Source organism: Brachycentrus maculatus, unplaced genomic scaffold (genome assembly GCF_059751285.1).
Source record: "Brachycentrus maculatus isolate JH-2025_06_01 unplaced genomic scaffold, ASM5975128v1 h1tg000157l, whole genome shotgun sequence".
Lineage (NCBI taxonomy): Eukaryota > Metazoa > Arthropoda > Insecta > Trichoptera > Brachycentridae > Brachycentrus > Brachycentrus maculatus.
This window is the reverse complement of record NW_028280910.1, coordinates 2,170,264-2,183,336: the sequence shown is the minus strand read 5'-3', so window position 1 is coordinate 2,183,336 and position 13,073 is coordinate 2,170,264. Positions and strand designations below refer to the sequence as shown.

Sequence of the window (13,073 nt, the reverse complement as noted above, 5' to 3'; positions counted from 1 at the left end):
TTTCGTATGTAGCCAAACGTGACTCCATGGGAGTGAAAAATACTAAATAAAGTATGAACGTTCCAGGAAATATTCAGGAATAAAGCGATGTTCTTATTACATTGGCTGTACGTAATTGGTAATATCGCTTTCTTGCTGAATTTCTGGAAGTATTAAAAAATGTGTATTAAATGACATTTTTGTCGGATCTGTATTTTATTTTCAAACCGTAAATGGCAACATTTTGAGTGTTCGTTTGTTTAAACTCAAAATGATGTAAATAAATTATCTGGTCAAATTATAAGCTAAAATAATAAATTGAAGAGGATATTTTTTGGCGTTTCTCATGTACGTGATTATAATCCAGGATTCAGACCTCGTATACAAATTAAAGAGTTTCTGCTCAATAAAAAAGCTTCTTTATCTCATCAATATATGTCTCTAATGAAAGGTTCGAAATTGGATCATATACATATATGGAACTTCCAAGGATTTGAGTAGTGTGGTTGTCAATCATGGGTAGAATTGGTTTATGTTACACGTATGTAAAGAGATCAATTAAACCAGGCTATGACGGTCGTCAGCCCCGTAAATTCCCAGACTTCCATATTCTTCTTCATCTTTGATTTTTCATCGATTTCATCATTTGGGATTTTAAAAAAATTACTCTAAATGGCGTTTGAAAATGATGCGGAATTCATCGAAACACGTGTCACAATAGATCTTAAGAAAAAGTGGTTAACAAGCCAAAATTTAAATTAAAAATTGAAAAAAGCTCAGTCAATCCAAGTAATTAATGAATACAATTGAATTTGCGAAATTGACGTACTTTGTAAACGTTGGTCCATCCAACTCATTTTTGAATACTAATATTTCAAATGAAATATTAAAATATTAATATTTCATTTGCAATTAAGTACGTACATTGTGATGATTGGACGTTGTCATTAATTTGCCTAACGAGAGTCCAATTAAAAATGTTACGGTACCTACTTGATGATATGGAGAATGCCATTTTAAATTTTATGCAAAACTTTTTTATCCGTGTGTTAAATTAATGCTTTTATTTATTTATTATGGTCACGTCCCTTATTTTATATCGTCAATAATCGAAAAAAAAATGTTTTAAGTTCCCCGAATGGGTAGGCGGAGAGATTAGAACGCCACATCAGTCTGTTTTTGCTAACAATCTTCGCCTCTTCTACCTTCGTGCATCTCCCCATCCATATCAGCCGATTATTCCGACTCTTGACCTGACCAATTTCAAGTATTTGAAAAAAATAATTATGCCAAGTTTCTCTCGGCCTCCCTCTGCTTCTATCTTCAAATAAATTCTTCTCAATTTTTTTTTCACTGTTATTCTTAACTCATTCGATTCATTCTTTAAAAATGGTAAAAATTTTCAATGAATTTCTTTCAAATTGTTGTTTTGTTTACCTATTGACCCCTCAGCACCCAATGGTGCATAGGGCACTGGATCAAATTGATGCTATGATAGTTAATTATATAAAGACAGGCGATCAGTCCTGCGCTTCAGGTACCAGTCCAGGGTAATATTAAATAAACATCAGAGTGAAACAACACTTTGCTTTAATGTTATTTTAGATATTTTATAAATTTATTTTGAAATATTGTCTTCATTACCTAAGACAAGAAGCACCTGAATTGATTTATCTTGAAAGATTAAGGGGAAGCCTTCAATTTATTACTCCGGAATTTCAAAATTAATATTGAAAAACGATGAATTCGCGTTGTATTAATTTCATACTCTTGGAACCCGTTTGGAATCTCGAGTCGGTACTTTTATAAAGAAAACAGTTAAGACCACAAAAATCCAGCCAGTAACGAGACACTTAAAACAAATTAATTAAGAAATTGATGGTCAACTGGTCGGAAATTAACAATTTTTATATGATTATACTTTTTGATATATTTCTGTTCTGGAGGTCCCGGGTTCAATTCCCAGGGCGGGTCAAATATTTATTTAAGTGATTTTTTCACTGTAATATTTATTCAATATTACCCTGGACTGGTACCTGAAGCGGACGGCTGATCACCTTTCCTTCATGTGTTAACGATCAAGATAACACTGCGTTTATACGACACAGTGCCCTATGCAACATTGGGGTGCAGATAGGGGGTTTATATTTATATTATATACTTTTTGAGATAAGGACCACTTTCTCAAAATTTCGTTTAAAAATTTCATTACTAACGCAAACAAACTAATAATGTTTAAATTTTATCGATAATGCTCATCGCATCCTTGCATTCGTTCCTTATTTTCACCATTCGAGCATCTATCATGCATCGTCTATCCGCACATTCGTCTGAGGGATCGCATTCCGATTGAATTCAGTCTACTTTCATCCTTCTTTTGCCAACTCCATGCTTCACTTCCATACATTAAGGTTGGATCAAATGTATTCTTTAATTTATTTATTGATTTGGCGTTTAAATGGTTGAGCTCCATATTTGTATTTAAACGTTAAAATCAAACATTGATTTGAGTCTACAAGTTGTATTTAATTTTATAAAAAAAAACATCAAAATTTTAATAAAAATTCGTGACAATTGTTTCGCCTTGCTAGGGCATTATTATTGTGTCGGGTTGTGGTCCCGTGGCTAGTGTCGCGGACTCTTAAGTCAGAGTTTCTCGGTTCGAATCCACTCTACCGCAATTTGATACCTATTTCTAAAAATGAGTCGCTTAAGTTCACAGAAATAGTATGAAATTAAAATATTTGTGTAAATCATAAAAAACACAAATATTTATTTTTATTTAAAAAAAAACTACTAAACATTTAAAATATGATTTCGTTAACACGTTCAACGCCATGGGGGGCACCGGTGACCTCGACCGTGTTGGACCGCAGCGCCATGGGGGCCACCAGTGACATCAATCAAGAACTATTTTGACTATGAAACCCATCGTCAAATCAAAAAATGAAATAAACTAAATACATTATATTAAAATACGTATATTACCGAAAGTTTTTTTTATGAATTACAAATTGACCAATTTTAGTATTGGCATTTAACGTGTTAACACTCACATGTCCCGGGATTATTTTTTTTTGGCCACCAGTGACCTCAATCAAGAACTATATTCAAAATGGTTTAACTATGAAACCCATCGTCAAATCAAAAAATGAAATAAACTAAATACATTACATTAAAATACGTAAATTACCGAAAGTTTTTTATATGAATTTCCAAATTTACCAATTTTAGTATTGGCATTTAACGTGTGAACACTCAAATGTCCCGGGATTATTTTTTTTTGGCCACCAGTAACCTCAATCAAGAACTATATTCAAAATGGTTTAACTATGAAACCCATCGTCAAATCAAAAAAATGAAATAAACTAAATACATTATATCAAAATACGTATATTACCGAAAGTTTTTTTATGAATTACAAATTGACCAATTTTAGTATTGGCATTTAACGTGTGAACACTCACATGTCCCGGGATTATTTTTTTTTGGCCACCAGTGACCTCAATCAAGAACTATATTCAAAATGCTTTAACTATGAAACCCATCGTCAATTCAAAAAATTATATAAACTAAATACGTTATATTAAAAAACGTAAATTACAGAAAGTTTTTTTTATGAATTTCAAAATTGACCAATTTTAGTATTGGCATTTAACGTGTGAACACTCAAATGTCCCGGGATTATTTTTTTTTAGTCCCAAAATCCCGGAATTACGAACAAAGCCTGAGATTGTATCCTCCACGCACGAACCGCCCTCGTGGGATCATTTTTAGACAAATATACGAAAACTTTTTAAAACACTTGTCATTCAAAGCTCTAAACTTTTACAATCAACTTTATGGTTTATAATACTGTCGACAGCTCAACGCAAAATATTTTCAACTGCTGTCAAAATGTTTGCACATTTCGCTCACTCCTTTCAAGAACGTCATAAATCAAAAATCGTCGATTTTCAGTTGTGCATGTTTTCGGAATGCCCAGAAAATGTACTATATCCCAGCAAAAGAGGCATATTTTTAACTAAATATTTACCCGCTACAGGGCAGAAAGTGTTGTTTTTGCATTTTGAAGAAAAGCTATTACTTATATAATTATTTTTTTAAGCATAGGTACTAAATATTTTTCAAATGAAAAAAAAAACATTCAGGTTTTACCTAAAAAGATCTGTTGCACACTAAAAAGTTCAATAAGCGGCTTGATGGCTTGATTTTTAATGCATTGTATTATATTTTTGTTTTTTGATTTATGACGTTCTTGAAAGGAGTGGGCGATTTAACTTGCTCGCAGAATAACCAACTGGCAAACCATCACGCTGCTTCCTGAATGGGTAGGCAGAACGGAAGACGGTTCACATAAGCCTAAAATGTTTATCCATTTTTTTTAGATCTCATACACCCAAATAAAAAAGGGCTTCTGCTAATTAAAAGCTTTCTTAATCCAACATAGATGGCTGTTATAAATTCATTTGTACTGTGTCATGAGATTGATCATATATCGCTCACTCCTTTCAAGAACGTCATAAATCAAAAAACTTGATTTTCAGGAGAACGTTTTTAATGTTTGAAAATATAATACAATGTATTAAAAATAAATATCAAGTCATTTATTGGACTTTTTACTGTGCAACAGATCTTTTTAGGTAAAATCTGAAGGTTTTTTCTCCATTTGAAAAATATTTAGTATATTTAAAAAAATAATTAAACAATACCTTTTCTTCAAAATGCAAAAACAAAACTTTCTGCCCTGTAGCGGGTAAATATTAAGTTAAAAATATGCCTCTTTTGCTGGGATATAGAACAATTTTTGGGCATTCCGAAAACATGTACAACTGAAAATTGACGATTTTTGATTTATGACGTTCTTGAAAGGAGTGAGCGATATCTAGGAGTTCCAAAAATTTGAGTAATGTGGTTGTAAATCACGGGTAGAATGGTGAATGTTGCACGTGTGTAAAGTGATTACTTAACCAGCCTATCACAAGTCATGACAGAGCTCTAAGTGAGTGGCTGCTTTTAAGAAGAGACTGATCTCGAATGACAGCTTGCCAGACTACGTAGGTATTTACACGGTTACGGGATGTTGTTGTCACCACTGTCAGTAACATACCCACATCCCTTACAAGTATTTGGACATACTCAAAAAGTTGTACACAAAAAAATATCAAATTAAAAACTGCATAAAAAACAAAGATATTATTTTCATTTTTGATTTTTGGGCAACAAATATTTAATAATTTAAAAGACCAGATTTTTCTTTTAATTTGTATAAATTTTGGAAAGAATGTAAAGCTGAGATAAGCATTATCGATAAAATTAAGAAAGGTGTGTTGAGATGGTTTGGACACGTGGAACGTATGAGTGAAGAAAGAACGGTTAAACAAATTTATGAGGCGAATGTAGTTGGAAAAACAAGCAGAGGAAGACAGAGAAAAACTTGGCACGATCAGGTATGTCAAATACTTGAAAGCGGCCGGGTCAGGAGTCGTAATAATCGTCGGGTATGTATGAGGAGATGCATGAATGTAGAAGAGGCGAAGAATGTTTGCAAAGAAAGAGTGGTGTGGCGTTCGATTCTCTCTACCTACCCCTGCGGGGAAGCTGCGTAATGGTTCTTCAAACCCTTATCCGCACCCCAATGGTGCATAGGGCACTGCATATAAACGCATATAAAGTGTTATCTTGATCATTAACACATGAAGGAAAGGTGATCAGCCCTCCGCTTCAGGTTCCAGTCCAGGGTGATATTGAATTAATATTAGAGTGAAAAAAATCACGTATATTTATTGGACCCCCCCTGAGAATCCGGAATGTTAGCCGAGCGTGCTGACCATTACACTACGGAGGCGGACGTGATGGTTAAATTTAAAGTTAAATTTAGCTCATGCAAAATTCTTTATGTTTGGTCCTTCCGCTTCAAATTACAAGTTGAATTATGAAACAAGTTCAGGGCTGAATGCATTCATAATTATTTCATCACCTGAGCGTGTTAACACATCCATGCCAGTTATGCCAAGCTATTATTTATTTATTTCCTTCACATATTTACGGTAATATGTCCTCACTTCTTCTTCTGTGTGTGTCATGTCAGGTCCCTGTGACGTCGACTATCACTTGAGAGTAATTGTCCTTGTCTTGGGCAGCTCTAAACAGGTCCTGATCCCCGTGCAATCTCGTATATTCCGGAGCCAGGAGATATATCTTCTATTCTCAATATTATTAATATTTAAAGCATTTACTTTGTGGTTAGTCATTTTTACTTATTTATTTTTTTAAAAAAATGTTAATAATATTAGTATATAACCACTCACCGAGATTTTTATGTCTACCGGTTTCGAGACGTACCCGTCTCTTCGTCAGGACAATCACTATTACAGCATGCAAACAATACCACCCTTCACCACCATAGCACCATTTACACACTTAAAACTACACAAAATGTTTAGCACATGCGATTTTTGGTCGACCCGAAGACCAACATGCACTAAAGTTTTAACCTACTTCTATATCTTCTGCCTATATCTTCTGCCTACATCTCGTCGACCCTCTATTAGGTGCAATAGCTCGCACTTCTCTCCTCGCGTTGCAGGAACTTAAGTGAGGACCTATCCGACATCGGATCCGTGTTAGTTCATAAGGAACTCTCACGAGAGGTGGTATCATACATGATTTAAATAGTGAAGGACATTGGTATCATTAACTAAGCTAGGACACAAAATGCTGAACCCTCTTCTAGTGGAACTGAAGGCCTGTTGACGACAGCCAATACTCCGGCTTCTCCTGAGGAGTGCGACGTGGTTTCCTCCCAGAAATGAGCAAATGCTGAGATGATCCTGATTGGCCCATACTTGTTTATCCCTGTTTTTCCCAACACATGTAGATAAAACATGTTTTTAGATACAAGGAACAGAAAACCATTAATTAATTGATCTATAAACCTTGTACATAATAAGCAAGGTTAATAAAAAAATAAAAATAAATAACAGATGTGGCTCAAAAAATCGCGGAGAAAAAGTGGAGCTGCTAGGTCATGTGGACGTATGTCTGAGGAGAGATGGACGAAAAAGATGCTTGACTGGAGGCCTAGCACAGGCGCAGAAGTATGGGTAGGCCCCAGACAAGATGGTCTGATGACATAAAAAAGTGGCGTGCCTGCACTGGAAGAGAGTCGCCTCCAACAGAGAACTGTGGAAGTCCAAGAGGGAGGCCTTTGTTCAATACTGGACACAAGAAGAAGGCTGAAGTAAGCAAGCAAATAATAAATGGAAAAATACCCTGGATAGGAGTAAAGGTAGTTAGTACGTAGTAAACAAAAATCAGGTGTCAATGTGTTAACGTGCCAGCTCCACAGAGACTAAGGGAAACCTCATTATAATACTCCAGGTATTTCCACCTTTAATCATAATAAATGCATCACATTGCGCCCATGTTGCGAGCACTTCGCCAAACGCTCATAAACTTTATATTTTATTGCAGCTTTAAAAGGATTTCACACTACATGCCGTGAATTTTGCATAAAGTGTCGTTAAGGGTGGGAATACTTAGTCCCTGGCGACAACGATATTTCACATAGAACGAATGGAGCTTTTAACCCTTCTCATCCGACGTATCTCAAAATTACACATGCTCGAAGGGAGGTATTTGAAAGACCCCAGATCTATTCATAGAAATATTGTATGCCATAATAAATTCGACAAACGACGTGTGGTCGTATCATGTTCTCAGATAGACTGCACAAATTGTGGCGTGAATGATCGGAAGAATCTTCTTGTTCTATTTCATGAGTCCTCTGTCCTCCAGATAAAGTCCTCTTCCTCTTCTTTCCATTTTCTGCGGTCGGTTGCTGCTTGCAGCCAGTTTCTACCCCCCACAGCAACTATGTCATCGGACCATCTCGTTTGGGGTCTTTCGACACCTCTTTTGTTCTCCCGAGGTCTCCATCGTATTTTTTAATTTCTCATTTTTTTATTCGAAAGAATAGAAGATCGGAATAATGCAGTTTATAATTGCTGTCTCGCTCTCACACAGCTGTACCGCAGAAGTTAGAATGAAACAAAGAAAACGTCTCGGGTATACATAATTAACACACGATGACACGGACCGTTCGACCATTGGATCAGGTATCGGTGTGACAATATTTATCAAAATAATAAATTGAAATTTGAACGTTTTGAATATTATAAGACTGAAGAATTTCTTTACGTAAGTATAATTATACAGATGTCACAATAATATTTACCAAATTGCTTGAATGATTTTGAAGTTATCGAGTGCAACATTGTTCGAGGGGGATTTGAAATCCCCCTTTTAGGTCCAGGTGGGCTAAACTTTTTTTTGTAAGTCGTTAAACGTGCGTCGATGTTAAGCTTATTATTTATTTACTAAAGTTTATATCGCTAACACTACCCGAGGCATTTATGCTTACTTTTTAGCATTACACTTTTAAGTGTAATTTTGTTTTTTTAATTTTATTTCTTTACACATATGTATTAGTTGCCTTAGAAAGTTTTCCTTGCCTATTGTGTACAAGAAGTGATAGCATATTTAGTTTATATGTCTTAAAAATGATAGTAGATGTGTATAGATCACAATATATGAAGAGTTGATCCCTAAAAACAATACAATAGACACATTGGATTCAATATCTTATATCAATCAATATCTGTCACATAGCTGATTTATTAATCTTATTCGTCTTGTCATATTTTCTAAATAAGACACCACTAAATCCGATAGATCTGTATGTCCTATTGCCTCATAAATTTTTCCCAACTGATTACCTTCTAATAGATTTATATTATCCACTGACACTTCGTGATGGAATTGCATTTTTAATTTATTATTAGATTAAAACCAATATTTTTAGCTTTTCCACTTTTTTTATTTGACCAGCGACCGGGTTTCGTCGTTACCGACATCATCAGACTGGTGAGAGGCTATACAAATTGTTATGTTATATATAAAAGAAGGCAGAAGTTGATAACCATGATTTGATATAATTTTATTGAGAAATTAATTTAATTTGAGTGAATTTAAGTATTGTACGATATTAAAAATATTTTTATAAAGGTTTTTTTGTATTGAAAGCACGATTTTATATAAAGTTATAATTATCCCGGTCGCTGGTCAAATAAAAAAAGTGGAAAAGCTAAAAATATTGGTTTTATTAATCTAATTATAAATGATTACCTTCTTTTGCACATTCTGTTTCCAATTTAAATCTTTATTTTTCAAAAATTCAGTGTAAATGATAAGAGAGTATGGCCACCGCCTGTTTCGTTTCGAGAGGTTTCATCGACTTTCTTATGCAACGCTTCAGGCTCCTGCAGCTTAGGTCTTCCACTGCTGCGAATTCATAGATTCTTCTGAGTTTCTTCTTCTATATAAGTTGAGTTTGCTTAAAAATTAAAGGAACTATGCGTATATTGAAGTGTTTTACTTCCATTTTACAATATTAACTCTGAATCATTCACCTATTATTTTATTTTGATTTTGGTCCATACCATCTTATATTTATCCGCCTCCGTAGTGTAATGGTCAGCACGCTCGGCTACCGTTCTGGAGGTCCCGGGTTCGATTCCCAAGGGGGGTCAAATAAATATAAGTGATTTTTTCACTGTAATATTCATTCAATATTACCCTGGACTGGTACCTGAAGCGGAGGGCTGATCAACTTTCCTTCGTGTGTAAACGATCAAGATAACACTGTGTTCATATGAAGCAGTGCCCTATGCACCATTGGGGTGCGGATGAGGGTTTTATTATTATTATTATTATTTTGGTCCACACCATCTTATATTTGGTCCATGGTTTGCACTGTTCCGCCTCAGTTCCGTCGGGAAAAAATTAAAAATTGTTCACTCTTGGGACCATCAATTCTTCGTTGTGGGTGAAGCGGGCATCATAGTTGTGTACTAGATGATTTTTATGCTTTTTAGTTATTTTTTGCTGGATTATGATATCCATTTACGTTGCTAACCATATCGGTCCACGGAATGCGTAAGATTCTACGATGTACCCACATTTCGAATGCCTCTAACCACCTGAACAACAAGAAGCTAATGAATAATATAAACTCATAAGTCATATACCAAGTAACTTCATTGCTAAGAATTATTGAACAGTATAAATTCGTGCCTTTCTCAAGTTAACGAGAGTTTTTGCCTACAATTTTCATTTTCAATTACAAGAAATTATGGTAACTTTAAACATAAATAATAAATCCACTCACAAGTTGGTAAGGGTACAAAACTCGTAAATTTGAAACATAAGTAGGGCCATGATAAACGGTGTTGCATAAGCCGTAGCTAGATTTCAGAATCACTTGGACATGAGGTAATTCAAATTAGTGGTAAAGTCTTGAGGAATATTTGTTTTGTTTTTTGCTTGTGGATACCATATGCTCAACATAGTATGCGGATATGACGAATAATATTAACTTAATACTTTTAACCCTTATCCGAACCCAATGGTGCATAGGGCACTACGTCGAATTGACGCAGTGTTATCTTGATCATTACTTACATGAAGGCAAGGTGATCACTCTTGCGCTTCAGGAAACAGTCCAGGGTTATATTAAATAAATATTACAATGCAAAATCACTAATATTTATTTTCACCCCCCTGGGAATCGAACCCGGGACCTCCAGCACGGTACCTAAACACGCTGACCATTAAAGAATAATATAAAATGTATGAGATTAATAAATTTTCCAAGGCATCCAAGCAGAGAGAGATATACAGGATGATATTTTTCCACTTGTTGCATTGAATTTTAAATGAAATGGTTTTACTTAAAACGGGATTTAGCATTAAAGGATGCCACTATCAGAAATGTATTTCAAATATAAATCATTCATGAGAATACATTTATAACCTTACTGGATGGTAAAGTTCTAGAATTGATCTCCTGAGAATTGATTGAAATACAATTCCACAGATGGCATTCAGTATTCAGTACGGATTGACTAGATCACGATTGGAAAAGGTAAACGATCCTAATACCGAGTCAATTTTATATAATAAATCATGTTAAGAAAAATCTAATTGAAGTCACATTTTTTGTCGAGTGACCGAGTAGGTATGTAAAAAAATATTCACATTGGTACTACATATACCGTCTGTGTGAATACCTGCCACATCTTTTATTCTTAAGACCAGCAGGTGCGTTAGTCGTCAAGTTGGCAAGCCTGCGCGGCGCGCTGTCATAGTCGGTGTGCGCGATGTGTAATCAAGTTTTCAGACAGCATTTTCAATACTACTTTGAATCACGAGTACTAATTTTAATAAATTTTGTAAATCTAACTTAAAAAAAAAACAATATAACGTCAAAATTCTTTTGTAAAACGCTCAATTTCATTAGTGAAATTTCCATTTTGGTGTGAAAAATGTCCAATTTGATTTGTAAGGGTTTCGATTTGGTTTGTAAAACGTCGTATTCGATTTGTTAAGTGTCCAATTTGGTGAAAAAAAAAATGATTTGATTTGTAAGGTGTTGAAATTGATTTTATTGCGTCCAAATTAGGTTTTAAAACGTCCTATATGATTTGTAATGTGTCCTATTTGATTTGGGAGGTGTCTAATTTGGTTTATAAAACGTCCAATTTGATTTTAAAATGTTCAATTTGGTGGAAAAAAATGATTTGATTTGTAAGGTGTTGAATTTGGTTAATAAAACGTCCAATTCGATTTGAAAAACGTCAAATTTGGTTTATAAAACGTCTAACTTCATTTGTAAGGTTTCAATTTTGTTCATGAAACGTCCAATTTGATTTGTAAAACGTTAAATTTGATTTGTAAAGTGTTTAATTTGATTTTATTGCGTCCAAATTAGGTTTTAAAAAGTTCGTATATGATTTGTAAAGTGTCCTATTTGATTTGTGAGGTGTCTAATTTGGTTTTTAAAACGTCTAATTAGATTTATAAAACGTCTAATTTTAAGTGAAAAACCTGTATAATAAAAAAAGACGATTAAGTGTCTAAAATATGTATAACCCGTTACTAAGCGCCGTGCCGCTAGATGAGGATCGAGGATTTCAGGAGATTGCGTATTATGGTGGAGCAGCAGAACGTAATTTATAGTCAAATTAAAGTAAACGAGGAAAAAAGCAGAAGAATGAAACAGGAATTTGATTTGTAGTATTAGTTGAATGAAACCAGTTCCTCCTTAATCTAATCCACATCCAATAATGGTCAACGAACATACAGACAAAAAAGATAAACTTTATAAAGCTTCACATTAAGGTCCTCTTTTAAATTACGACTGCAAACTAAGACCTCACTTAGCGTCGTAGATACGTTCCAAAATATCGCGACGCAAATTGAAACAACGCAAAGTGAATTGATATTTTCCATTGGAAATCACATAAACATCTAAGATAGGTTACCGTATTTTTCATGCAGTCCTTAAATATTAAAAAAAATAATGTTTACAAAAGTAAAACGTTGAAACAACGCAAAGTGAGGTCTAAGTACTCATAATACCGTATTCTTCTTCATCTATCTGTTCGCCTCCGTAGTGTAATGGTCAGTACGCTCGGCTACCGTTCTGGAGGTCTCGGGTTCGATTACCAGGGGGGGTCAAATAAAGATAAGTGATTTTTTCACTGAAATATTTATTCAATATTACCCTGGACTGGTACCTGAAGCGGAGGGCTGATCACCTTGCCTTCATGTGTAAACGATCAAAATAACACTGCGTTATATGACGCAGTGCCCTATGCACCATTGGGGTGGGGATAAGGATTTTTATTATCTATCTTTACATGTCAAAAAAAGTTTGAAAGCTTAAAACTTAAACTATGTTTTTTAGTATATTTTTACGATTATTTTGTTTGTAAAAAAAAAATATGACCCGACACAGGCAGGAATCATTTTTTCACTGGGTGACTGCCTAATATTTTTATTTAAAAAAAAAACTTCTGAGCCCTTTGGAATCATTCTCAAATGTTCTCAGATATTCTTTTAATCTATGTGGATGTCAAAAAAGTTAGTGTGAACGCATTTAAACCATGACTTTATTACGAAATGTTTTATTATTATTATTCAGTTTGTTGATAAAGTAATCGTCGGGTTGTGGTCCCGTGGTTAGTGTC

At 34.4% G+C, this 13,073-nt stretch overlaps 1 protein-coding gene across 1 annotated transcript in view; it reads right to left on the bottom strand.

Moving 5' to 3' along the window:
• The window catches only part of LOC148308594 (transient receptor potential cation channel trpm-like), a 255,119-nt gene that overhangs the window by 68,101 nt on the left and 173,945 nt on the right, over positions 1-13,073 (bottom strand). The window lies entirely within an intron of this gene.